Source organism: Oryctolagus cuniculus, chromosome 1 (genome assembly GCF_051225735.1).
Source record: "Oryctolagus cuniculus isolate XC-2025 breed Fujian yellow rabbit chromosome 1, ASM5122573v1, whole genome shotgun sequence".
Taxonomy (NCBI): Eukaryota; Metazoa; Chordata; class Mammalia; order Lagomorpha; family Leporidae; genus Oryctolagus; species Oryctolagus cuniculus.
In genome coordinates, this window is record NC_142867.1 from 37,270,644 (window position 1) to 37,284,730 (window position 14,087).

The following is a 14,087-nucleotide window of genomic DNA, read 5'->3' on the forward strand; positions in this document are numbered from 1 at the left end:
ACAATGGTATTGTTTGAAGAGGATCAGGATATTACTATGAGTATTATTCAGTGCAGAATTATCAGAGAATGATCCTACTCAATAAGTCACTGTAACTAAAAAAAGAGAATATAATTATTCTGAGCTTTTCCTAAATGAAATTTTTAAAATTACATTTTAAGAGAGATGACTTTTTTTTTTTCCAAAAGCACAGTATTACTAATTTATTCAAATGTCACAAAACACAAGCTTAGATCAGGGGATGCACAGTCTCTGTTCCCTATAGAAGGACATTGTCTTCTGCTCATAATCACCTGCCGTGAAATGTTGCTAAAGGAACACCTCAACAGAAACTCTATCACCAAGAGAAATTCACTACCAGAAGATAGTGATTACAGGATTAGGAATGTGCTTCATTTTCAATCATTAGTAATAATTAATAACTCAAATCTATATATTGAAGCTTATGAACTGAAGCAGGGAACAGAATTTAAAAAGAAGCTGAGGCCGGCACCTCAGCTCACTTGGCTAATCTTCCACCTGCAGTGCCAGCACCCCAGGTTCTAGTCCCGGTTGAGGTGCAGGATTCTGTCCCAGTTGTTCTTCTTCCAAGCCAGCTCTCTGCTGTGGCCCGGGAAGGCAGTGGAGGATGGCCCAAGTGCTTGGGCCCTGCACCCGCACGGGAGACCAGGAGGGAAGCACCTGGCTCCTGACTTCGGATCAGTGCAGCGCGCCAGCTGTAGCGGCTATTTGGGGGATGAACCAATGGAAGGAAGACCTTTCTCTCTCTCTCTCTCTCTCACTGTCTAATTCTGCCTGTCAAAAAAAAAAAAAAAAAAAAAGAAGTTGAGCATTTTGAGTATTGATCTGTAATTTTGAGTATATTATATATTTAGGCTCATGTTGAGATTGTTTTCTGTAACTTCAGGAAAATAATTCTTCAACAATTCCACAGACAATTGTGCTATACCTAAAATATAAAGTTCTATATGATCACAACTTTTCTCATATCAGCACCATTAGTTTTATCTTCTCTTATCAATGGGTTTCACAGGAGACTTAGAATAACAGACAGCAAAGTACATGGAGAAAACAATTGTGATGTTCCTACAATTTGGCAACCTTTGTCCCATTGGAGATTGTTATCAATTATGTTATAGATTGCCATTCATCAGAATATAAAACTGTCTAAATAAAAAATACAGTTGAATTCTAGCTCATGTGCATTTGAAATAAACTTTTCAAGTGATCTCTTTCTGTTGTTTCTTGAATGGTTTGCATCATTTTTGTATTTCAAAATAGTTATCTAGTTATTTAACGTCCTTGGAGGTTCTCAAACTGAATTATAATTTTGAATATAATTGAAAGCAAAAGTGTAAGAAGAATTTAAAGAATTAGTTTCTGGGCTTGCGCCACGGCTCAATAGGCTAATCCTCCACCTAGCGGTGCTGGCACACTGGGTTCTAGTCCTGGTTGGGGCACCGGATTCTGTCCCGGTTGCCCCTCTTCCAGGCCAGCTCTCTGCGGTGGCCAGGGAGTGCAGTGGAGGATGGCCCAAGTGCTTGGGCCCTGCACCCCATGGGAGACCAGGAGAAGCACCTGGCTCCTGCCATCGGATCAGCGTGGTGCGCCGGCCGCAGCGTGCCAGCCGTGGCAGCCACTGGAGGGTGAACCAATGGCAAAAAGAAGACCTTTCTCTCCGTCTCTCTCTCTCACTATCCACTCTGCCTGTCAAAAAAAAAAAAAAAAAAAAAAGAATTAATTTCTGATTGTAAATATCTGTTGGTCTGATGTGAAGTACAATTCAAATGTCAGATAACTTTCACATAAATGTGATTTCCAAGATAACGTTCAATTTTTTATGGGTTTCAGGGTTCTGTGCTCCTCTCTGCATCATCCCAAATGGGCTCTTCCCTCCTATCCCTACAGTTTGGGATACTTCAGTGGCAAAGAGAATGTGTTCCACTTGGAACTCCTCAGAATTGAGTGATTTTACTATGATATCCATATCACTCATCTTAAAGAAAACTAAAGCACTGGCTAAAAATTAACATTCCTTTTTGAAAATGAGTTAACAATTTTGCCTCAGCATTGAAACTTTTTCAAAAAATGATAGCATTCAAGTCTAGTATACTTTGCTCAAGTAAGACTACCTAATAGAGTCCCAGTAGCAATAAAGCTTGCTCAGTTCTAGAAAGTAATTGGCAAATGGTATCACAAATGTATAAAATACTAATTTTCTTGGTTCACTAATCCCATGTTTAAGAAACTCTCATATTTGATAATTTTCTGATTAAGAGTTTTTCACATTTCACATAGGGGGCAATAATCCTGAAATACAAAGGACTTCTTGCACAATGACATGTCTTTTAACATTATCAATATATTAAAAAGTCCTATAAGTCTATACTATTTTAACAATTAATAAATTATTTGGGATCTATGTATCAGGATATTTTCCATGTGATAGAAAAACCCAATTCAAACTTATTTAAATGAATAAAAAATTCAGTAAAAATGGAAAAATATTGGTTTAAACTGGTAAAATCATTAGGGTTATATCAAGAATACAGTATGGGGAGTATGGGAGCACCATCAGGTCAGCTTCCTTCAACTTGCCTGACCCCTGGAAGTGTGAAAACAGTTACCAATGCCACTAGAAGTACCACTGAAGTCCAGCATTAGAACACAAAGGATCTACTGCAGCTTCTGTTTGGGTTCTAGCACTTACTGTGATTATACTTGATTTCAGTGAAGATTCATAATGCTATCATTGTGGACTAATGATATAAAATTATCCTGTCAAAATTCTAGTCAAATGCCTACCCTTGAACAGACCACAGAGTGATTCTAAAGATTCATGACAAAATGGAATTAAAAATAAATTGATTTTGGTGCAAACCTTTTGAAATTCATGTATGGTTTTTTTACATAATACCTATTTTCATGAATTTTTTGATGATCCTCATTTGCATGGATCTCAAAAATTCTTGCACCAAAATAAATGTATCTTTTAATCCTGTTTTCCATGAAATTCTTCAGGAACACTAGTGAAGGAGTCCATGCTTTCATTTTTCCTTCGAAAATGAGGAACTCTATACATTAATTTTTCCTTCTGAAGCTCTACAACTTTGGGAAGCCATATTGACATCTTACAAACTTCTTTTCCATCTATTAAAAGGAGATATGGACTAGATCATTTTAGAAGGCATTTTATCCGTAAGTATTTATGATACTATAGTGTTGACTGAGGGGTCAATTGTAATAAAAATATTTCTTTGGTAGGAGCCAGCATTTGAGGATATAAACCTGGAACGTGTGATCTGTTAACTAGCATATCTTTTAAAGCAAAGCATGCTTAGAAATTTCTTATGGGGGGGCAGCTCTGTGGTATAGTGGGTAAAGTGGCTGCCTGCAGTGCTGGCATCCCATATGGGTGCCAGTTCAAGTCCTGGATGTTCCACCTCTGATCTGTCTCCCTGCTAACGTGCCTGGAAAAGTAGTAGAGGATGGCCCAAGTCGTTGGGCCCCTGCATCCATGTGGGACACCCAGAAGCTCCAGGCTCCTGGCTTCAGATTGGCCCAACTCTAACCATTGTGGTCATTTGGGGAGTGAATCAGTGGATGGAAGACCTCTCTCTCTCTCTCTCCCCCTCTGCTTCTCTGTAATTCTGCCTTTCAAATAAATAAATCTTTAATTTTTTAAATTATTAGTATAAAGAGAATAGATTTCATGCCTTCCCTAGGTACAGTTCCAAGAAGACACAGCACTTCCTTTACTCCACTGCCCTGCCCTCCCACACACAGTAAGAGTTATGCCAATGAGGACAAGAACCAAAGTTCTTTACAAACATTTATTTATAAATATTGACTTGATGAGATTATACAATATTTTTGTTGAAAACAGAGAAACTTATCAAAGCCCAGATAAACACAGTCTATGGATTTTTCCAGATGCTTGCAACATTGAGCCAAAAATAAAACTTAGTGTCATCTTTGAATGTTATTCTTTAGCGTTGTATGAAACAGCATAACAGTTGATAACTCATAAAGGGGTTTACATGGATTTTATGTTATAGCTTTAAATCAATTCATGTTTCCATATTTTGCCTTGTAGTCAGATAGCTGAGGATTCTGAAGTCAGCCAATCCAAGACATTGTTCTGTTTCTCCTAATCTAATTTTGTCTCCTGAAAAGTTAAAGTTAAGATATCATCAGGGGCCTATCCTTGGGACACAGTAGTATGAAAGAGTTCTTGTCTGATAAGAAAGTTTATTGTTAGAAATAAGAGAAAATACTATTCTCATTATGGTAATAATTTATCTTTCCCCTATTGTCAAAGAACACCAGATTTCACAAACTTTCAGAAAGTGAGGGTGCAAGGGTTGGGTAGGAGACAGTCGAACATAAAGATCAGAGTAAGGAAATTAAAAATTTAATCTTCCCCATTCCGATATTCACTTTTTAGTTTAAGTTTCTGGTGCATAATGTACTGTGTGTGACGTGGTACAGTTGGCATGTTTATTCTCTTTTTTAAGATTCTGTGATGTTTTATATAGTTATGTATCATGATTTACCAAAAGCAGAGTCAGAAATATAAAAAGAAAATGTCTCAAGTGAGAAATTACAGCTGGTATCAAATCTACAGAGGCCCTATTTTTAGGAATAAGGCTTTCTTCACAAGCTTTTGGATGACAAATGACTCATCACACGTATACTACGTATTCGGCAAATCTTTCTAGAAACTGTATTGGGTAATTAGAAACCCTTATTAAAAAGTCACTGTAGTTTATAAAATATTTAAAATAATTACATATGATTATGAAATTACTTCATAAAGTACAGGGCAAAATCATAGCGTTCCCATATGAGTCATTGAATCCGACATAGCATCTTTTTTTTTTTTTTTTGAGGTAAATGATTCTTATTCACTGATTACAAGTTCTGATTAATTTGGATGAATAAAGAATGTTTTGTTAGTCTATTGGCTTTGCCAAAGCTTTTTTTTTCTGGCATAGAAACAGGAGTGGACACAGCAGCATACAGATTCCAGTCTACTGCTGAGAAACGATATGACTAGCAGAGAAATGCATCACTTTGGAGAAGATTGTGGTGCAATATCTGTAGGAAATTTTGTACTTCCAGAGCTATCCATACTTCCCCCCAACACAGTTAATGAGATTTTCATCAAGTGTGTCCATTACGTAATACAGCCCATATGATACCAAATTGTTAGGATTTGTTTAACCAATAAAGTAGGCCCTTTCATAGTAGGCAATATATGAATTCCAGAACAGTTGTTTTTAGTATGCCACTAGCAGGAGGAAAGTGCGGAAAAACCAACAGAGAAAGGGAAAAGGAGGGAAGTTGAGTGAAGAGAAAGAGGGAAAGAATTGATAACTTTTAAGATTAGGCCACTTCATGCCAGTTGTTACCTGGTATAATAACATTGAAGTTTACATTCTTAGTCTTACTATGTAGAAGAAGAAATTGATCAAAAGAGTTAAATAATTTGCTTATGGTCTTACATATTTGTTATCTAGTCACTGTGTAATACATAACACCAAACCCAGTGGTTAATAAAAACCACCACTTTTTCCCCCACAGTTCAATTGTTGGCAGTTTGGAATGGGTTCAGCTATGCAGATCTTCTGTTGATCCTGAGTGGAATAATTCATGTGGTTGTAACTGTAAGGTGGCTTGCCTAGACTGAGTAGTCTAAAATAACCTCACTTCTATATTTGATCACTGGGCATGGCTCTTTATCAGGTTATATGTCTTTCGGAGGTGCTTTAAACATTTTTGTGTAATGAACACATTCTAACAGAGCAAGTTCTTACATATGAAGGTGCTTCAAGAGGTTCACTGAAAATGGAGTTGGGAAATAAATATTTGTTTTGATACAAAGTATTTTTGAAATCTATGCAGTTTTTTTACTAAGCAGTTTCCATGAACTTTTGAAGATCTTCACACAAGTGCTTTTCAAGACTAGTTGAGTTACATGTCCTGTTATTCCATGGCCAAAAAAAGTCACAGAACTAAGAATAGGGAAATGACAGGAGATCACACAGGTACAGAGACCTTTAGTGCAACAGTATGTCCTGAAATATGGCATACTGAAAGTGTGGAAAGATTCCAATTCATAGTCTTTGATAATCCTTTTTTTTTTCTTCACAATATATAGTGCTATCTGCTTGGCTATTGTGTCATAAGATAAACTTCCTATTCTTCAATAAATATTGTAAAGACCAATGTCAAATCATAGCTTTACATGGTTTGACAGTAATAAAAATCTATCATGGAAGAATCAACATCATCAAAATGTCCATTCTCCCAAAAGCAATTTGTAGATTCAATGCAATTCCAATCAGGATACCAAAGACATTCTTCTCAGATCTAGAAAAAATGATGCTGAAATTCATATGGAGGCAAAAGAGACCTCGAATAGCTAAGGCAATCTTGTACAACAAAAACAAAGCCGGAGGCATCACAATACCAGATTTCAGGACATACTACAGGGCAGTTGTAATCAAAACAGCATGGTATTGGTACAGAAACAGATGGATAGACCAATGGAACAGAATTGAAACACCAGAAATCAACCCAAACATCTACAGCCAACTCATATTTGATCAAGGGTCCAAAACCAATTCCTGGAGCAAGGACAGTCTATTCAATAAATGGTGCTGGGAAAATTGGATCTCCACGTGCAGAATCATGAAGCAAGACCCCTACATTACACCTTACACAAAAATCCACTCAACATGGATTAAAGACCTAAATCTATGACCTGACACCATCAAGTTATTAGAGAACACTGGAGCAACACTTCAAGATATTGGCACAGGCAAAGAGTTTCTGGAAAACACCCCAGAAGCACAGGCAGTCAAAGCCACAATTAACATTTGGGATTACATCAAATTGAGAAGTTTCTGTACTGCAAAAGAAACAGTCAGGAGAGTGAAGAGACAACTGTCAGAATGGGAAAAAATATTTGCAAACTATGCAACAGATAAAGGGTTAATAACCAGAATCTACAAAGAGATCAAGAAACTCCACAAAAACAAAACCAACAACCCACTTAAGAGATGGGCCAAGGACCTCAATAGACATTTTTCAAAAGAGGAAATCCAAATGGACAACAGACACATGAAAAAATGTTCAAGATCACTAGCAATCAGGGAAATGCAAATCAAAACCACAGTGAGGTTTCACCTCACCCCGGTTAGAATGGCTCACATACAGAAATCTACCAACAACAGATGCTGGCAAGGATGTGGGGAAAAAGGGACACTAACCCACTGTTGGTGGGAATGCAAACTGGTCAAGCCACTATGGAAGTCAGTCTGGAGATTCCTCAGAAACCTGAATAGAACCCTACCATTCGACCCAGCCATCCCACTCCTTGGAATTTACCCAAAGGATTTTAAATTGGCAAACAAAAAAGCGGTCTGCACCCTAATGTTTATTGCAGCTCAATTCACAATAGCCAAGACCTGGAACCAACCTAAATGCCCATCAACGGTAGACTGGATAAAGAAATTATGGGATATGTACTCTTTAGAATACTATACCACAGTAAGAAACAACGAAATCCAGTCATTTGCAGCAAAATGGAGGAATCTGGAACACATCATGCTGAGTGAAATAAGCCAGTCCCAAAGGGACAAATACCATATGTTCTCCCTGATCGGTGACAACTGACTGAACACCAAAAAGGAAACCTGTTGAAGTGAAATGGCCACTATGGGAAACGGTGACTTGATCAGCATAGCCCTGACTGTTAATGAACAACTTAATACATTATCCCTCTTAGTAGTTTTTTTTTTGTCTGTTCTACTTAATATAACTGGTTTAATTCTGTAATTAATACACAGTTATTCTTAAGTGTTGAAATTTAACTGAAATGTGATCCCTGTTAAACATAAGAGTGGGAATAAGAGAGGGAAGAGATGTACAATTTGGGACATGCTCAAGCTGACTTGCCCCAAATGGTAGAGTTAGAAACATACCAGGGTACTCCAATTCAATCCCATCAAGGTGGCATGTACCAATGCCATCTCACTATTCCAAGTGATCTATTTCAGTTCATAATTGATCATAATGAAAGGACTAAGAGTCAAAGGGAGCACATAAACAAATCTAGTACCTGCTAATACTAACCGATAGAGTAAATAAAGGGGAAAGTGATCCAACATGGGAAGCGAGATACTCAGCAGACTCATAGAATGGCGGATGTCCTAAACAGCACTCTGGCCTCAGAATCAGCCCTAAAGGCATTCGGATCTGGCTGAAAAGCCCATGAGAGTATTTCAGGCATGGAAAGCAAGACACTCTGGGGAAAAAACAAACAAACAAACAAACAAACAAACAAAAAACCTAAATGAAAGATCTCTGTGAGTGAGATCACAGTGGAAAAAACAGGTCTTCAAAGAAGGAGGTACCTTTTTCTGAAGGGAGGAGAGAACCTCCACTTTGACTATGACCTTGTCTAAACAAGATAAGATTCGGAGAACTCAAAAGGCTTCCATAGCCTTGGAAACTCATGACTGGTGCATAGGGAGATTACTGATGCCATAAGCAGGAGTGTCAATTTGTAAAGTCAACAACAGGAGTCACTGTGCACTTACTCCTCATGTAGGATCTCTGTCCTTAATGTGCTGCGCATTGAGATTTAATGCTATAATGAGTACTCAAACAATATATTTCACTTTGTGTTTCTATGGGGGTGCAAACTGTTGAAATCTTTACTTAATGTATACTAAACTGATCTTCTGTAAAAGAAAAAAGAAATTATCAATTCCCAACTTGACTCTCACTGGGATTAAACATGACAATAGGTCTGAACTGATTTCATCATCATTTAAAAAATCATCTATTATTTTTCACTTTATGTTTCTGTGTGGGAGCAAATTGTTGATATCTTTACTTAATGTATGCTAAACTGATCTTCTGTATATAGAGAGAATCGAAAATGAAAAAAAATCTATCATTAAAGTCTACTGGTTTTAAAAAATACTTAATATTCTTTGTGTAAGTTAGCTTTTACTATGACAACAAGCAATGCCATTGCCTTAAAGGAATACAATTACTAAGTTCTAAGATTCATTCTTGGATGTATAAAGTCTCAGGGGTCATTTATATCTCAAAGAATCATGGTTTCCTTTTATGTATCTGGATTTCCAAAAAATTCAAAAATTTTTTGGTATTTTTGGGGACTTTTTCATTCTATATTTTTTTTGCCTAGAACCACTTCAGCAATTATTTTCCTGGCATTTCCAACTCTAGAACTGCGATGTCCTACCCAGAAGCCACTAGTTACATATAGCTACTGAGGATGTGTGGAGTAACTAACTTGCATCAAGATATATTCTAAGTATAAAGCATATCTGATATCAAATACTAATTACAAAAAATGCAAAACTTCTCACTAATACTTTTATTGATTATATAAGGCAATCATAAACACATACATTTAAATATATAAAATAAGTGCACAAATTATATGTATTTGGGGTGAAATATATTATATATGTTAAATTTAATAAGCTAATTTTATATAGCTCTTTTTACTTGTAAAAGTTTAGTTACCAAGTGTTTCAGATCCCATATGTGGTGTTTATGATATTTTTCTGTTAATGTTACTATATGGTTAATTTAGATAATCTCAGGTTTAACATTATTCTTTGAGATAGAAATACATTTAAGTCTTTTCTCCTAGACATATTTTCAACAAAAAGAATTTTCTGGATTCATCTTAATCCAACTAGAGTTGGTGGAATGAGAAGGCCATGCCAAGATGGCCACTGGCAAAGGAAACTGCCTGGCAACAGGCTGTGATTGGATGGCTGATGGCTTTGGAAACCACATAGGAACGGAGTCTGCCTGGTAACAGGCTGTGATTGGATGGCTTTGGAAACTGCCTGGCAACAGGCTGTGATTGGTTAGGGCATAGACCGCCCCTTGACCGGATTGGCTGCCTTGACTATTTAAGCTGCTGTACCAACTGAAATAAACAAGTCTGCAGGCTGCTGGCCTCTGGCCTGCTTTCACCCAACTCCCAGGGTCTGTGTGGTGACTCCACGCCTCTTGCCCCCACCACACCCCTCTTCACAGAACGAATCCACAGCAACATCTGGCGTCCAACGTGAGAGAGAGAGACAGTGTGTTGGACTCAGCAAGGTCCCCCCTGGATTTCGGCAAGTAGGCCCCTCGGTGTTTTGTGTGCTGTTCGGTTCTGTGAGGGTGAGCACAGAACCCCCTCCTATGCCCCTTTCCTTGTCCTTGTCCTTGGTCAAAGTGATCCCAGGTTAGCACACACCGCCCAGAAGCGTATGCCACTTCTCGGCTCCTCCTTTTACTTTCAGTTTGCCCGGTGAATTCACATAAGGGACTGATCATCCCAGAATTTGGAACCAAGTCATCTTCCCTCACTTGAGAGAGGTGACGCTCTGGAGACACCATGTGGGCATACGGCCTTGACCTAACGAATCAAGGAAGTCCCCCACTAAGCATAGGACATACGTACGATCTGATACACCACTGTCTGTTCGTCTAACATAGGGAACCCCCGGCATAATGCCATCAGCCGCTAGGGTGCTGGGAATTTGCTTTGTTATGGCAGCAGTGCTGTGGGTGTCTTTCCTTTGGCTAGAGTTGGCATGCAGTGCTGATCTTAAGCACTCAAACATGGGAAAGATATCCCCCTCTCAGAAACCACACAGATTACCAAACATAATGAATCTGTGAGTGATAAGAGCCTGTCACTCCAGGCCTCTGCCTCACAGGCAACAATTGATGACTTAGGGAGAGAGAGCTCTGACAGTGAAAATGACATGACAGCAGACAACGCAGCAGGGCCTAGTCAGCCACCGCCCAAATATCTGTGGGATGAACTTAGATGACCTCAAGGCAATAACCCATGTGAGGTCATCCCATCCGCCATCAGTGAGGATCCCCACATTTGTGACTGTCCCCAAGCACCCCAGGCTCTCAGGGCAGCCGCTAGACCCCCATCCCACCTGTATGTTTGCCGTTAATGTAGGAGCAGATGCAGAATTCAGGTCCTGGATTCCAACGCCCATAAATGACCTTACTATGCTAAAAAAGGCTTCTCAAGAGTCAGGCCTGACTCTCCCTAATTTGAACAGGTTCTCATACAATGGACAGCGAACCTTCAAACTCATTTTTTTTTTTTTTTTTTTTTTGACAGGCAGAGTGGACAGTGAGAGAGAGAGACAGAGAGAAAGGTCTTCCTTTTGCCGTTGGTTCACCCTCCAATGGCCGCCGCGGCCGGCGCGCTGCGGCCGGCGCACCGCGCTGATCCGATGGCAGGAGCCAGGAGCCAGGTGCTTTTCCTGGTCTCCCATGGGGTGCAGGGCCCAAGCACCTGGGCCATCCTCCACTGCACTCCCTGGCCACAGCAGAGGGCTGGCCTGGAAGAGGGGCAACCGGGACAGAATCCAGTGCCCCGACCGGGACTAGAACCCGGTGTGCCGGCGCCGCTAGGCGGAGGATTAGCCTAGTGAGCCGCGGCGCCGGCCCAAACTCATTTTGATTGGGTTACACTGCTCAAAGCATGTTTGTTGGGACCACAGTTCTTACAGTGGAAAGCCTATGAGGAAGAGGCTGAAACTGTGGCAAGGAATAATGCTGCCTATGGAATGGCAGTAACTCTGATATGCTTACAGGCTGTGGCACCTACATATATCCTCATGAACAGGCCCACGTTGGAGTAGTTGCCTATTTTGACCAGGTCAGAGATTTGGCACTTAGAGCCTTAAAAAATATAAATCCTCCTAATTATAGTCAGCTCTTTAGAAACCTAGCTCAGCCGGCACTGCGGCTCACTAGGCTAATCCTCCTCCTGCGGCGCCGGCACCCCGGGGTTCTAGTCCTGGTTGGGGCGCTGGATTCTGTCCCGGTTGCTCCTCTTCCAGTCCAACTCTCTGCTGTGGCCCGGGAGTACAGTTGAGGATGGCCCAGGTCCTTGGGCCCTGCACCCTCATGGGAGACCAGGAGGAAGCACTTGGTTCCTGACTTCGGATCAGCACAGCGCGCCAGCTGTAGCGGCCACTTGGTGGGGGTGAACCAACAGAAAAAAGGAAGACCTTCTCTCTGTCTCTTTCTCTCTCTCACTGTCTAACTCTGCCTGTCAAAAAAAAAAAAAAAAAAAAAAAAGAAAAGAAAAGAAAAGAAAACTAGTTCAAGGCCCAGGCAAATGGTTCCCTGATTTCCTTGCCAGAGTCTTGGAGGCAGTAGAGAAAAGATTAGCACTTGGACCTGATCAAGACAATCTGGTCAAACAGTTAGCTTGGGAAGGTGCTACCAAAGAGGCAAAAGCTGCAATTGCCCAGTCCATAATGAAGACATTTCTAGATGGATAGTAGCTACAAAGGAGGAAAACCCTGATGATACACCCATACAGGCCCTAACTGCGGCCATTAATAAACTGAACACAAGGAAGTCTAATTATCCTCTGGTTTGTTGGGGATGTTGGGAAACGGGACACCTATGGCAAAACTGCCCAAACACTGACAGATGGGGCAAGCCCAAAACACTGTGTCCCAGATGTAAAAAAGGCTTTCATTGGGCAAAAGATTGCAAGACCAAGCCTTTAAACTCCAAGCAGGGTGGCTCTCAGCCCAGTAAGTAAGAGGGAGTCCCACCACCATTAACTGGTCGATGCCTATCTTCAATCTGAGGCCAAAATTGACCCTATATTTAGATAACATTGCCTTTGTGGGTTTAATTGATACAGGGTCAGATGCCACTGTCTTAAAAGCTAGGGATGCAAGGAAAATGCAACATTGGAAGACAGCACCCACAGCACCCGGGCCTGACCTCCCAGGTGTTGGAGGATTAAAATTGGCTGATCAGGTCATCATGCCTGTAATGTGGCAAGATGACAATGGATATACAGGAACCATCTTTCTGCTAATTGCTGAGGTTTCTATGACCATATGGGGGAGAGATGTGCTCTCACAAATGCAAGTGGTCCTTACTATAGATCACAAATCTCCACGAGCCACAGCTTTAATGGAGAGCTTACAAGTAAGATTCACCCCCAATTCTAGGGGCCACTTCTTACCTCACACAAAAGCCAGGCCCAATTTCCATTGAATGGGAAAAAACAGGAAACATCTGGGTAGAGCAGTGGCCAATATTACAACCCAAACTTGGCATCCTTAGAGAATTGGTACCGGAACAATTGGAAAAGGGACTCACAGAGCCCTCCATTAGCCCTCACAACATGTCCATTTTTGTGATACCAAAGAAACAGGGAAAATATAGGCCACTACATGATTTGAGAGCCATTAACAAAATCATAAAAAAGATGGGAACATTCCAGGCTGGCATTCCCCATCCAGGGGCCATTCCTGACAGATACCACATAGTTACCATTGATATCAAAGATTGCTTCTTTCCCATTGCCAAAACAGAGGAGGATAAGGCCTACTACACCTTTACAGTATGCGAGTCCAATTTCCAGCTCCCTGCAAAAAGATTTCAGTGGACAGTACTCCCACAAGGCATGAAAAATAGCCCTGCCATTTGCCAAAGACATTTCTCATGTGACCAGCACACTTAAAGATCAGTGCTTGGTCATACATTATGTGGATGATATCTTACTTGCTCACAAGAATGCAGCAACTCTGAAGGCCTAAGTGAGGCAGTAAGAAATTTACAATTCCTGGGTTTGTCTATTGCCATAGAAAAGGTACACCATTTTCCTCCCTTTCAATTCCTGGGTTATCAAATCTCCTCTCATATATCTCCAATAGGCCCAAACCTAAAAGTCAAGCATAAATACTCACTTAATGAACTTCAGCAACTATGTGGCCAAATCAATTGGCTGAAGCCCTTGCTTCCCCTAACACCTGCAGAGCTTAGATTGCTATTTGATTTACTAAGGGGAACAGCCCTTCTTCAAAAATCACATGGACACCAGCAGCCAAATCCACTATAGAAAAGATCAACACCCAGTTGTCAAATTTAAAAACCTTTAGATATGACCCTCAGGTGCCTCTATTTGCCATATCCATATCTATCCTCAAGACCCCCTTAGGAGTTATTTGGCAACAACACAGACTACTGTTTTGGGCGCA

The 14,087-nt window shown here is 40.4% G+C and overlaps 1 pseudogene; it reads right to left on the bottom strand.

The window, feature by feature from the left end:
- The window catches only part of LOC127485666 (large ribosomal subunit protein eL15 pseudogene), an 85,850-nt pseudogene extending 75,294 nt beyond the window's left edge, over window positions 1–10,556 (bottom strand).
- Window positions 10,557–14,087: the final 3,531 nt, after the last annotated feature.